Source organism: Pelophylax lessonae (genome assembly GCF_965119305.1).
Source record: "Pelophylax lessonae genome assembly, chromosome: 3".
Taxonomy (NCBI): domain Eukaryota; kingdom Metazoa; phylum Chordata; class Amphibia; order Anura; family Ranidae; genus Pelophylax; species Pelophylax lessonae.
The window spans coordinates 375,427,840-375,440,992 of NC_138770.1; positions in this window are offsets into that span (position 1 = coordinate 375,427,840).

Here is a 13,153-nt window from a genome sequence, read left to right on the forward strand (position 1 = left end):
AGATATTCAACAGAAGGTGCAGGAGGTTCCTGACAAAAAGAAAAGTCAAGAAGAGAAGGTTTCTGATGTGGAAGAGCTGGATGCAGGAGAAATATGTCCAAAAAGACAACGGACGGAAGAGAAAATTCATTGTGGTCAAATAGATGCCATGTTCAGCATTTTATTGGGGCCTCATGAGGAGGATTCTTCAGAATCTGCAATAATGAGCCAGGATGATGAACTTTATCTCTATTTGAAGGAACAAGTAATTGACAGAAGAAGTGATCCTCTTCAGTAGTGGAAAGAAAATGAGGCACGCTACAAAAGACTTGCTTCTCATGGTAGAAGATACCTTTCTGCTCCTCCTTCCTCAATACCAAGTGAGCATGTTTTTAGTGAAGTGGCAATTTATGAAAAGAAAATAAGCCGTTTAACTGGTGAACATGCTGAAATGTTATGCTTTCTGTACTATAATATTGTTCTACTTAACTGGGAGTATTGAAGTGTAGTAGTAGTGTCTGTCCAGTCCACTGAGTCCATTCCAACCCACTGTCTAGCTTTTGTCTAGCTTTTTTTCTAGCTGTTTTGCACTGACTGTGCTGTGCTGCAGTCAGTGCAAAAGTGCTAGAAAAAAAGCTAGACAGTGGATTGGAGTCAGTGGACTACTGCTGCAGTAGTGTGCCACTCACTGCTGCAAAAATTTTAAACCACTACGGCAATCACTGCAGTAGTGATTTAAAATGATTGCAGTGAGTGATTGCCCTACTGCAGTGGTAGTCCACTGACTACAGTCCAATCCACTGTGTAGCTGTTGCCTAGTTTTTTTTTCTAGCAGGTTTGCACTGACTGCAGTAGTTGCAGTGAGTGCCCTACTGCAGCGGTAGTCCACTAACTCCAGTCCACTGTATAGCTGTTGCCTAGCTTTTTTTCTAGCGGTTTTGCACTGACAGCAGTAGTTGCTGAGAGTGCTCTACCACAGCGGTAGTCCACTGCACTGAATTCAGTCCAATCCACTGTGTAGCTGTTGCCTAGCTTTTTTTCTAGCAGTTTTGCACTGACTAAAGTAGTTGCTGTGAGTGCCCTACTACAGTGGTAGTCCACTGACTCCAGTCTAATCCACTGTGTTGCTGTTGCCTAGCTTTTTTTCGAGCAGTTGTGCACAGACCACAGTAGTTGCTGTGAGTGCCTTACTGCAGCTGTAGTCCACTCCGCTGACTCCAGTCCAATCCACTGTGTAGCTGTTGCCTAGCTTTTTTTCTAGCAGTTTTGCACTGATTGCTCTGCAGTAGGGATTTAAACTTATTGCAGTGAGTAAGTGCACTATTGCAGCAGTTTATTATGCATTAATGCACAATCAGAATGATGTGAAACTAAATGTCCCTGCTATTGAAAATGTCCTATCAGTTCTCATGCAGTTAAGGTGTGAAGAATGAGCCCTTGATGTTAAAAATGTTAATAAATAAAGTTTTACATGTTCAGTACCAGATTTGTGTCTAAATTTCTGTTTGTTTTGCAAAATTTTAAATATCGAAATATGCGAAAATATCAGTATCGGCAATGAAAAAAAAACGATATCGGTCGATCACTAATACAAACTACTGAGTACCATTTAGAGTTGCTGTAATCAAATTTCAGCAAAATGGACTAGCCTTATGCATCATTTTTTCACTTTGATTTTTGGGGTGTTTTTGAATTCAGCCTCCTGTAAGTTGATAATTTTCATTTCCATCAAACGATGTGGCATCCTTTTGTTCCTAACACATTACCCAGTGCATATCAGTATAGATATCCAGCATGATATTTGTCCCCATTGAGATCTGATGTGTTTTCAAAGTATTCCTTTAATTAATTTTTTTGAGCAGTGTATTAACCACTTGACCAGAAGATTCACCCCCCCCCTTCATGACCAGGCCATTTTTTTTTGCGATATGGCACTGGGTTATTTTAACTGACAATTGCGTAGTCATGCAACACTGTACCCAAATAAAATTATATCCTTTTTTCTCACAATTAGAGCTTACATTTTGTGGTATTTGATCACTGCGTTTTTGTTTTTTTTTGCGCTATAAATATAAAAAATTACAATTTAAAAAAAACAACAACAATATTTTTTACTTTGTGCTATAAAACACACACACACACACATATATATATATATATATATATATATATATAATTTCTTCATCAATTTAGGCAAATGTGTATTCTGCTATATATTTTTGGTAAAAAAGATCCTGATAAGTGTATATTGATTGGTTTTTGCAAAACAAAGAGAAACTATGCAATATTTTTATTTATTTTCTTTTTTTACTAGTAATGTCAGTGATCAGTGACTTATAACGGGACTGCAATATTGCAGCGGGCAGTCGGACATTATCTGACAATTTTTACACTTTTTTGGGGACCAGTGACACTAATACAGTGAACAGTGCAAAAAATATGCACTGTCACTGTACTAATGACTCTGGCTGGGAAGGGGTTAACTTCAGGGGCAATCAAAGGGTCAAATGTGTGTCTAGCCTGTGTTTTTTTTCTAAACTGTGGGAGGTGTGTTTACTAGGGGAAGGCATTGATCCATGTTTCTGCTTTTCAGGAACACAGGATTAATGCCTTCCCTACTGACAGCAGACCCTTTCTTTAACTGCAGCCAAAGAACTTTCTTTCTTCAGCCTATAACAATACTTTGTCTTATGTACTTTTAAGCGGGTTCACTTTGGTGTGCTGTGGTTTGGCAACAGTGGTGGCATACTCGCAGTTTTCCAATATTCTACCCTCCAGTTTTAGACAGGGTCCAATGAGCTTCTATTAGGTTGCACATTTTTGCCACATTTTCTGAAAGCACACCCAAAAGTTCTGCATGCTGCATTTTTGGTGCACTTTCAGAAAACCCTGCACCCAAATAGAAGTCTAAGGGACTGTGGCTAAAACTGGGGAGGGTAGAAAGTTGGAAAACTGAGAGTACACCACCACTGTGGCCAAACCACAGCACACCAGTGTGAATCCAAAGGGTTGTTCACGCTTGGAGAAGGCACTGCCTCTTCACGGAAAAGTGCTCAGGTCAATTTTCAGAGGCATTTGACAGGCAGTGAGGAGGTGATATCACATTTCCTCACTGCCTGTTTTAACCCTCTAAATGCCAACTCCCCCAGGTAATGGTTCACTTTGATCTCCACCATATTTCCATAACTCTCCTTAGGTATTAGGTGTGCTCTCACCTTATTTTCTGCACATTTAATACATAAGGAGAGCAACTAAAATAAGATGGCTTTCAAAGTGAATTTCCATATCCACATGGAGACCATTGCAGAAGATTCTTGCTGAACCAGCCGAATTTCAATCCATCTATGGGCAGGTTGGTTGTGTTGAAGTTCATCAATTTTAACTCAATCACTGTCGGTGGCTATAGTTGCTAGCAGTAATCGTATTGTAACAGCAGGGAAACCTCCCACTGTCAAAGCACAATAGCACAACAGGTGGCACTGACTGTGTTGATGGGGGAAATAAAACAATTTTCTTTCCTTCAACCGGTGGCTGAAGGATAGAACATTGCATAATGTCTGGCCTGCTTTATAGTAACAGTAGGAAAAGTATTGCATGGCCTGAAAGGAATGTATTGCAATGCAATCTGCATAGCATTACATTCAGTGGAGCACAGGGAAGACATGCAGGGTCTTTGAGACCCTGGATGTCTCCTTAAAGAGAACCTGTCGCCAAAAAAATTATCACATAGGACTTTTTGGAAAAGGGGATTTTTTTTTAATTGTAAATCATTAAAGTTACACCCAAGTATATAAAATCCCCCCAAAACATTTCTAATACTCCCCCACCCTCACATATACATATGTACGAACAGAGATGCACATGTCAGGGGCGCCTACACATGAAAATTTCAGTTGTAGTACACATCTTACATATCGCAGCACACTAAAAAGAAATTTTATATAGACTGAGCCACGGGATTACCCACTAGTCACAAAAGGCAAGAGGGAAGCTGCTATCCTTATTTTATATAAAATCAAAACAATATGTAAAAATAAAGGAAGGTACAGCGCTAACCCTTTTTGCACTCCTCAGTTAGTATTACAGAGTATAATGTTCAATATCTACACAAACAATCTGTGCAATATCTGCATAAACCATTAGAAAAACAAAAAACTATAAAGTGCATCGTGCAATCTCCAGAAATTATAAATAACTCATCATATACATCTGTGCTACATTTTTTGAAAACCTTACTTAAAGCGGAGTTCCACCCATTTTTAATAGGTTGGAATACATAGATCTTTGTAATCCCCTTTAACCACTTTACAACCGGAGGATTTTGCTGTCTTCCGTCCAGGCCACTTTTTGCGATTCGGCGCTGTGCGACTTCAACTGACAATTGCGCGGTCGTGCGACGCCGTACCCAAACGAAATTTACGTCCTTTTTTTCCCACAAACAGAGCTTTCTTTTGGTGGTATTTGATCACCTGTACGATTTTTACTTTTTGCGCTATAAACAAAAAAAGAGCGTTTATTTTGAAAAAATAACAATATTTTTCACATTTTTTTATATGAAATTCCCCCCAAAAAAGATGTAAAAACCAATTTTTTTAAAAGTTTTTGGCCAATTTGTTTTATGCTACATATGTTTGGTAAAAAAAATCGCAATAAGCGTATTTTGATTGGTTTGCGCAAAAGTTATTGCGTTTACTAACAAAGGGAAAGATTTCTGTCATTTTTGGTGTTTTTTTTTTAACGCGTAATGGCGGCGATCTGCGATTTTTTTTGCGGGACTGCGACATTGCGGCGGACAGACCGGACCCCTGACTGACATTTTTGACACTTTTGGGGGTACCAGTGACATTACTGCAGTAATCAGTGCTATATATATGCACTGTTACTGTAAAAATGACACTGGCAGGGAAGGGGTTAATTTTATTGGAGAGGGAGGGGTTAATGTATGCCTGGTGCTTACTGACGTGTAGGGGGGGAGGTGACTATGTGATTCATGGACAGATCGGATGTCCAGCTATGCTGAACAGTCCGATCTGTCACTCCCTGTCACTATGGAGATCCGCCCGCTGTGTTTACACACAGCGGGCGGATCTCCAGACTCGATCCCCGACGATCGGGTAAGAGCAGCGGCGATCGCCGCTGCTCCTCCCCTGGCCCGACTCCCGCTGTGAATGAAAACAGCGGGAGCGAGCCTCCGGCGGCGCGCAAGCGCCGCCCAGAAGGGGAGGAGTCCAGTCACGTTAATACTACGTGACTGGACGGGAACGAGCCACTCTGCCGCAGTAGTATTACTGTGAGCGGTAGTAGAGTGGTTAAAATGGCTTTTACCAATGGAAACTTTTTTTTTTGCTAGTAAATACCTTAATTTCGGCTTTATTCCTCCTCTCCTCACTTCCTGGTCCGATCGGCGATGATGTCATTCGGCGATCCGCAGTGTCTGCTGGGATGTATTCTATTCCAGAAATCTCAGTAGCTGTATCTGTACTGAGCCGTGCCTGCCCCGCCTCCGCCCCGCCTCCGCCCCGCCTCCTCTCATTCAGTTGCATTGTATGAATGTATTAAGGCCGTTCTCTGCCCCGCCTCCACCCCGCCTCCTCTCATTGAGTTGTATTGAGAGGAGGCGGGGCGGAGGCTGGGCAGAGAACAGCCTTAATACATTCATACAATGCAATTCATTGAGAGGAGGCGGGGCGGAGGCGGGGCAGGCACGGCTCAGTACAGATACAGCTACTGAGATTTCTGGAATAGAATACATCCCAGCAGACACTGCGGATCGCCGAATGACGTCATCGCCGATCGGACCAGGAAGTGAGGAGAGGAGGAATAAATCCGAAATTAAGGTATTTACTAGCAAAAAAAAAAAAAAAAAAAGTTTCCATTGGTAAAAGCCATTTTAAAGGGGATTACAAAGATCTAAAGTTCCAAAAATGGGTGGAACTCCACTTTAAAGCGCCCAGTGCAAATTCTGAAAATCATCAGCTAACAAATATGAATATCAATATACAGTCAGGTCCATACATATTGAGACATAGACACAATTATAAATAACTCATCATATACATCTGTGCTACATTTTTTGAAAACCTTACTTAAAGCGCCCAGTGCAAATTCTGAAAATCATCAGCTAACAAATATGAATATCAATATACAGTCAGGTCCATACATATTGGGACATCGACACAATTCTAATCTTTTTGGCTCTATACACCACCACAATGGATTTGAAATGAAACAAACAAGATGTGCTTTGACTGCAGACTTTCAGCTTTAATTTGAGGGTATTTACATGCAAATCAAGCGAACGGTGTAGGAATTACAACAGTTTGTATATGTGCCTTCCACTTTTTAAAGGACCAAAAGGACAGATTAACAATCCTAAATCAACGACGTCAAATGTGTGACGAAACACGTAGGAGGAGCTTGCGGCACATCACGCCGCTACGGATGACAGACGCGGCGGCCATCTTTTTGGTTTGGTGCAGGCTTATATCTGCCTACAGAGATTCCACGTGTATTGATTCGTGAGTGATGTAAGTTGCCAATTGGCCTTTGTATTAATAAAACTGCTTGACAGTATTACACTATGAGAGTTATTCTTTTCCCTCATATGACTGGATAAATGCTGAGGATTTTTGCGGGATCGATCGGTGGATAGTTGCTCGAGAGATCTTCCCTGATGTGCATCTGCTATTTGTTTCCCTGCAATCCATGATCCCTGTAATAAGGATGATGGTGATCTGGTAAGAGGCTGAATTTTCCCTCATGGTGGTGGTTGGCTGTCTTACACTTGGCTCTCGTTTATTGAGGATCTGCATGTGTATGCTTTTGGGATACAAGCACTCTTTCTGAGGAATCTCTCTTTGGAATGAGCTATTTCTTTCCAATACTTGTACCAGACGATGGACTTATGAACTTTACTATTCTTGAGATATCGACTTATGAACTTTACTTATGAACTTTACTATTCTTGAGATATTTTAGCGCTACAATTTTATATTATATGTAATCCTAAATCAATCTTTCACTTTTTAATACTTGGTTGCAAATCCTTTGCAGTCAATTACAGCCTGAAGTCTGGAATGCATAGACATTACCAGACGCTGGGTTTCATCCCTGGTGATGCTCTGCCAGGCCTCTACTGCAACTGTCTTCAGTTCCTGCTTGTTCTTGGGGCATTTTCCCTTCAGTTTTGTCTTCAGCAAGTGAAATGCATGCTCAATCGGATTCAGGTCAGGTGATTGACTTGGCCATTGCATAACATTCCACTTCTTTCCCTTAAAAAACTCCTTGGTTGCTTTCGCAGTAGGCTTCGTGTCATTGCCCATTTGCACTGTGAAGCGCCGTCCAATGAGTTCTGAAGCATTTGGCTGAATATGAGCAGATTCAGAGCAATATTGCCCGAAACACTTCAGAATTCATCCTGCTGCTTTTGTCAGCAGTCACATCATCAATAAATACAAGAGAACCAGTTCCATTGGCAGCCATACATGCCCACGCCATGACACTACCACCACCATGCTTCACCGATGAGGTGGTATGCTTTGGATCATGAGCAGCTCCTTTCCTTCTCCATACTCTTCTCTTCCCATCACTCTGGTACAAGTTGATTTTGATCTCATCTGTCTATGTTGTTCCAGAACTGTGAAGGTTTTTTTAGATGTTGTTTGGCAAACTCTAATCTGGCCTTCCTGTTTTTGAGGCTCACCAATGGTTTACATCTTGTGGTGAACCCTCTGTATTCAAGTGAAGTTTTCTCTCGATTGTTGACTTTGACACACATACACCTACCTCCTGGAGAGTGTTCTTGATCTGGACAGCTGTTGTGAAGGGTGTTTTCTTCACCAGGGAAAGAATTATTCGGTCATCCACCACAGTTGTGGTCTTTTGGTGTTGCTGAGCTCACCAGTGCGTTCTTTCTTTTTAAGGATGTTCCAAACAGTTGATTTGGCCACACCCAATGTTTTTGCTATCTCTCTGATGGGTTTGTTTTGTTTTTTCAGCCTGATGATGGCTTGCTTCACTGATAGTGACAGCTCTTTGGATCTCATATTGAGAGTTGACAGCAACAGATTCCAAATGAAAATAGCACACTTGAAATTATCTCTGGAACTTTTATCTGCTCCTTGTAAATGGGATAATGAGGGAATAACACACCCCTGGCCATGGAACAGCTGAGCAGCCAATTGTCCCATTACTTTTGATCCCTTAAAAAGTGGGAGGCACATATACAAACTGTTCCTACACCGTTCACCTGATTTGTATGTAAATACCCTCAAATTAAAGCTGAAAGTCTGCAGTTAAAGCACATCTTGTTTGTTTATTTTCAAATCCATTGTGGTGGTGTATAGAGCCAAAAAGATTAGAATTGTGTCGATGTCCCAATATTTATGGACCTGACTGTATATACAGTATACCGTAAAAAATGCAGCCCAGAAATTGTTCAAAAGCCACTGGAAGTAAAAAATTGTGTTTTTCAAAAGGTTTCTTCAGTCAGACATTTCAGGTGTATACTTCAAAAAACCCAGTGAAATCCTCCACCAAATGAATTGTATGAACTTACCAGAACTTTATGATGGTAAAATTATAAACCAGCTATTGTGTGTTACTCCTGGGGAGAGATACTTTACAACCAGTATTTCCAACCATATACTGCACTATGCAGCTTGTATATATATGTGGAGAACAAGAGTGGAAGGAGCTTCCACAGAATAAAAAAAGTGTATTTTTTTTTAAAACAATACATTGCACTTACATTTATGTGTGTCTCCACTAACACAAGTTAGCAGGCATACAAATGTTAGCTGAGTCATCTCCAGCCAATGTTCCAAGCCGCAAGTGTGACCTCGGTGGTGACGTCACGTCTCAGCTCTGCTCCCAGATGATGTCCAACGATGAAACGCGTAAGAGCTAGCTGAGATGTGACGTCTTAGTAAATGCTCACAATTGTCCAAAAATCCTTACAGTCAGACATGACACCTTGTTCTGAGAAACATTTGAAAGATAGGAAATATAAAAAAAACATATATATATATATATATATATATATATATATATATATATATATATATAAAACAGGAACACATTACAAATATATAGTGAGGTTTTCCCAAATGTGACTGCAAAAAGTGGAAATACTATGTGACTATGTGGCTGTTATTTGCCAATCTCTTCAGACTCTTCAGCTGAAATTAATTTTATATAATAAAAAAGTGTAGAGCTCCACTTTCTATAGTGATGAAATCAAGATATGTATATATATATATATATATATATATATATATATATATATATATATATGCACCAACAAAACTACTAATAAATATCTCAACTAAAAACAGTTACATCAAATAAATCACAATAACATTCATGAACCAAAATTAGTAAGAAAAAAAAAACTTTTTAACCACTTCTGGACAGGAAGATTTCCCCCTTAATGACCAGGCCATATTTTGCGATTCAGCACTGCGTTACTTTAATGGACAATTGCACGGTTGTGCGACGCTGTACCCTTTGTCCTTTTTTTCCCACAAATAGAGCTTTCTTTTGGTGTTATTTGATCACCTGTGCGATTTTTATTTTTTGCGCTCTAAGCAAAAAAATAGTGACAATTCTGAAAAAAAAAAACAATATTTTTCACATTCTGCTATATAACATTCTCAAAAAAACTTTAAAAATCAAAATTTTTTTAACATTTTAGGCCAGTTTGTTTTCTGTTATATATTTTTGGTAAAAAAATAAATAAAAAATCGCAATAAGCGTATTTTGATTGGTTTGCACAAAAGTTATCGCGTCTACTAACTATGGGAAAGATTTAAGTCATTTTTATTTTATTTATTTTTTTACTAGTAATGGCGGCGATCTGCAATTTTTAGTGGGACTGCTACATTGCAGCGGACAGATCTGACCCCTAACTGACATTTTTGACACTTTTGGGGGGACCAGTGACATTACTACAGTAATCAGTGCTAACAATATGCACTGTTACTGTAATAATGACACTGGCAGGGAAGGGGTTAACATTGTGGGTGATCAAGGGGTTAAATGTGAGCCTAGGGGAGTGATTCTAACTGTGGGGGGGCGTGGCTTGTGAAATGATCATAGAGACCTGTGATTCTATATAAAAGGATCACAGGGGCTCTGTGATCATTCCAGGGAGAAGAACGGTCAGCTGTGTTTACAACAGCTGACCATTCTTCTCTCTCAGCGGGGAGCAATCGCGGGTGTCAAACAGCAATTGGACCCGCCTGCCCCATGCATCGGCTTCCCCGCTGCCGAGTGGGGATGGGAGCGTGCCGGCGGAGCGGCCCGCTCACCCCCTAGCTGCAGGCGCGGGACTGACATAGGTCTACATCAGTTTGCGCAGGAGGGCAGCACTGCCGCTGTAAAAAGGCGGCGGGCGGTCCGGAAGAGGTTAAATGACACTCCACCGAATGGTGTTAAAAACGTATGTGCTCCATTAATATGTGATTTTAGGTTCTTGAAAGTTAACTTTCAATGTCAATGCAAAAGTCACAAATAATAACCATAAATGTAATATGTGTGAAACATGTGTGATATGTGTGTTTTTGATTGTTGCCTTTCATCAACTGCAGTGCAAACTAGGTATACACAAGCTAAAAATCGTCTGAAAATAGGACGGTTTAGCATTTATCAGCCGACTTTAGGCCTGTGTGTACAGCTCCTCACCTTAGAACCGCCTTCTGTCGAATAAGTATGCTGGAGAACCAGTAGCTGATCAGCATCTGATCAGGGATTGCAGCATCTGGCTGTGAGCGCTGACCGGTGTATTCTGGCAAGGGGTGATCCCCGTGTCAGAACACAGTGGCGGAGATTGCTGTACTAATATTGCTAATATTGTATAGTTAGTAAAGGGCCCACTGGGTTGAATGAAAAAAAAAATGACCTGTGTGTATCAGGTGAGCATAGGAATTAGTGATTGACCGATATAGTTTTTTCGTTGCCGACACCGAAACCGATATTTTGCCGATCGCATATCGGTATCGGCCGATATTGGCCGATATTTTCACACATTTAAAAATAACCCAGAAAAACACAAACATCTACAGAAATCTCTTAATAAACATGTTAATCTTTATTCATTAACATTTTTAACATTAAGTGCTAGTTCTTCACACCTTAATTGCATAAAAACTGATATGAAAAATTAAATTAAAGGGACATTTGCTTTGCATTTCACATCCTAATTGTGCATTAATGGATAAAACTGACTGCACTGCAGTAACATATTGCAGTGTGTGAGTCCACTACTGCAGCACTTTTACGATAAAAGTGCTGCAATAGTGGACTCACACACTGCAATATTTTACTGCAGTGCAGTCAGTGCAAAACTGCTAGAAAAAGAGCAAAGCAACAGCCACACAATGTCACAGTGGATTGGACTGGAGTCAGGGGAGGAATACTACCCTCTGCAGTAAGGCACTGACTGCAACTAATGCAGTGCAATCAGTGCAAAACTCCTAGAAAAAGTGCAAGGCAACAGCTACACAATGTCACAGTGGATTGGACTGGACTGGAGTCAGTGGAGGACTACCCTCTGCAGTAAGTCACTGACTGCAACCAATGCAGTGCAGTAAGTGCAAAACTGCTAGAAAAAAAGCTTGGCAACAGCTAGACAGTGGATTGGATTGGACTCTTAGCAGTAGGGCACTCACTGCAACTACAGCAGTCAGTGCAAAACTGCTAGCAAAAAGCTAGGCAACAGCTAGACAGTGGATTGGATTGGAGTCAATGGACTACCTCTGCAGAAGGGCACTCACTGCAACTACAGCAGTCAGTGCAAAACTGCTAGAAAAAAGCTAGGCAACAGATAGACAGTGGATTGTATTGGACTCTTAGCAGTAGGGCACTCACTGCAACTACAGCAGTCAGTGAAAAACTGCTAGAAACAAAATGTAGGCAACAGCTAGACAGTGGATTGGAGTGGAGTGGAGTTGACACTACCCTTTTCAATACTCCCAGTTAAGTAGAAAAATATTACAGGGAGTGCAGAATTATTAGGCAAATTAGTATTTTTGAGGATTAATTTTATTATTGAACAACAACCATGTTCTGAATGAACCCAAAAAACTCATTAATATCAAAGCTGACTATTTTTGGAAGTAGTTTTTAGTTTGTTTTTAGTTTTAGCTATTTTAGGGGGATATCTGTGTGTGCAGGTGACTATTACTGTGCATAATTATTAGGCAACTTAACAAAAATCAAAGATACAGTATACCCATTTCAATTATTTATTTTTACCAGTGAAACCAATATAACATCTCAACATTCACAAATATACATTTCTGACATTCAAAAACAAAACAAAAACAAATCAGTGACCAATATAGCCACCTTTCTTTGCAAGGACACTCAAAAGCCTGCCATCCATGGATTCTGTCAGTATTTTGATCTGTTCACCCTCAACATTGCGTGCAGCAGCAACCACAGCCTCCCAGACACTGTTCAGAGAGGTGTACTGTTTTCCCTCCTTGTAAATCTCACATTTGATGATGGACCACAGGTTCTCAATGGGGTTCAGATCAGGTGAACAAGGAGGCCATGTCATTAGCTTTTCTTCTTTTTACCCTTTCTTGCCAGCCACGCTGTGGAGTACTTGGACGCGTGTGATGGAGCATTGTCCTGCATGAAAATCATGTTTTCCTTGAAGGATGCAGACTTCTTCCTGTACCACTGCTTGAAGAAGGTGTCTTCCAGAAACTGGCAGTAGGACTGGGAGTTGAGCTTGACTCCATCCTCAACCCGAAAAGGCCCCACAAGCTCATCTTTGATGATACCAGCCCAAACCAGTACTCCACCTCAACCTTGCTGGCGTCTGAGTCGGACTGGAGCTCTCTGCCCTTTACCAATCCAGCCACGGGCCCATCCATCTGGCCCATCAAGACTCACTCTCATTTCATCAGTCCATAAAAACTTTGAAAAATCAGTCTTGAGATATTTCTTGGCCCAGTCTTGACGTTTCAGCTTGTGTGTCTTGTTCAGTGGTGGTCGTCTTTCAGCCTTTCTTACCTTGGCCATGTCTCTGAGTATTGCACACCTTGTGCTTTTGGGCACTCCAGTGATGTTGCAGCTCTGAAATATGGCCAAACTGGTGGCAAGTGGCATCTTGGCAGCTGCACGCTTGACTTTTCTCAGTTCATGGGCTGTTATTTTGCGCCTT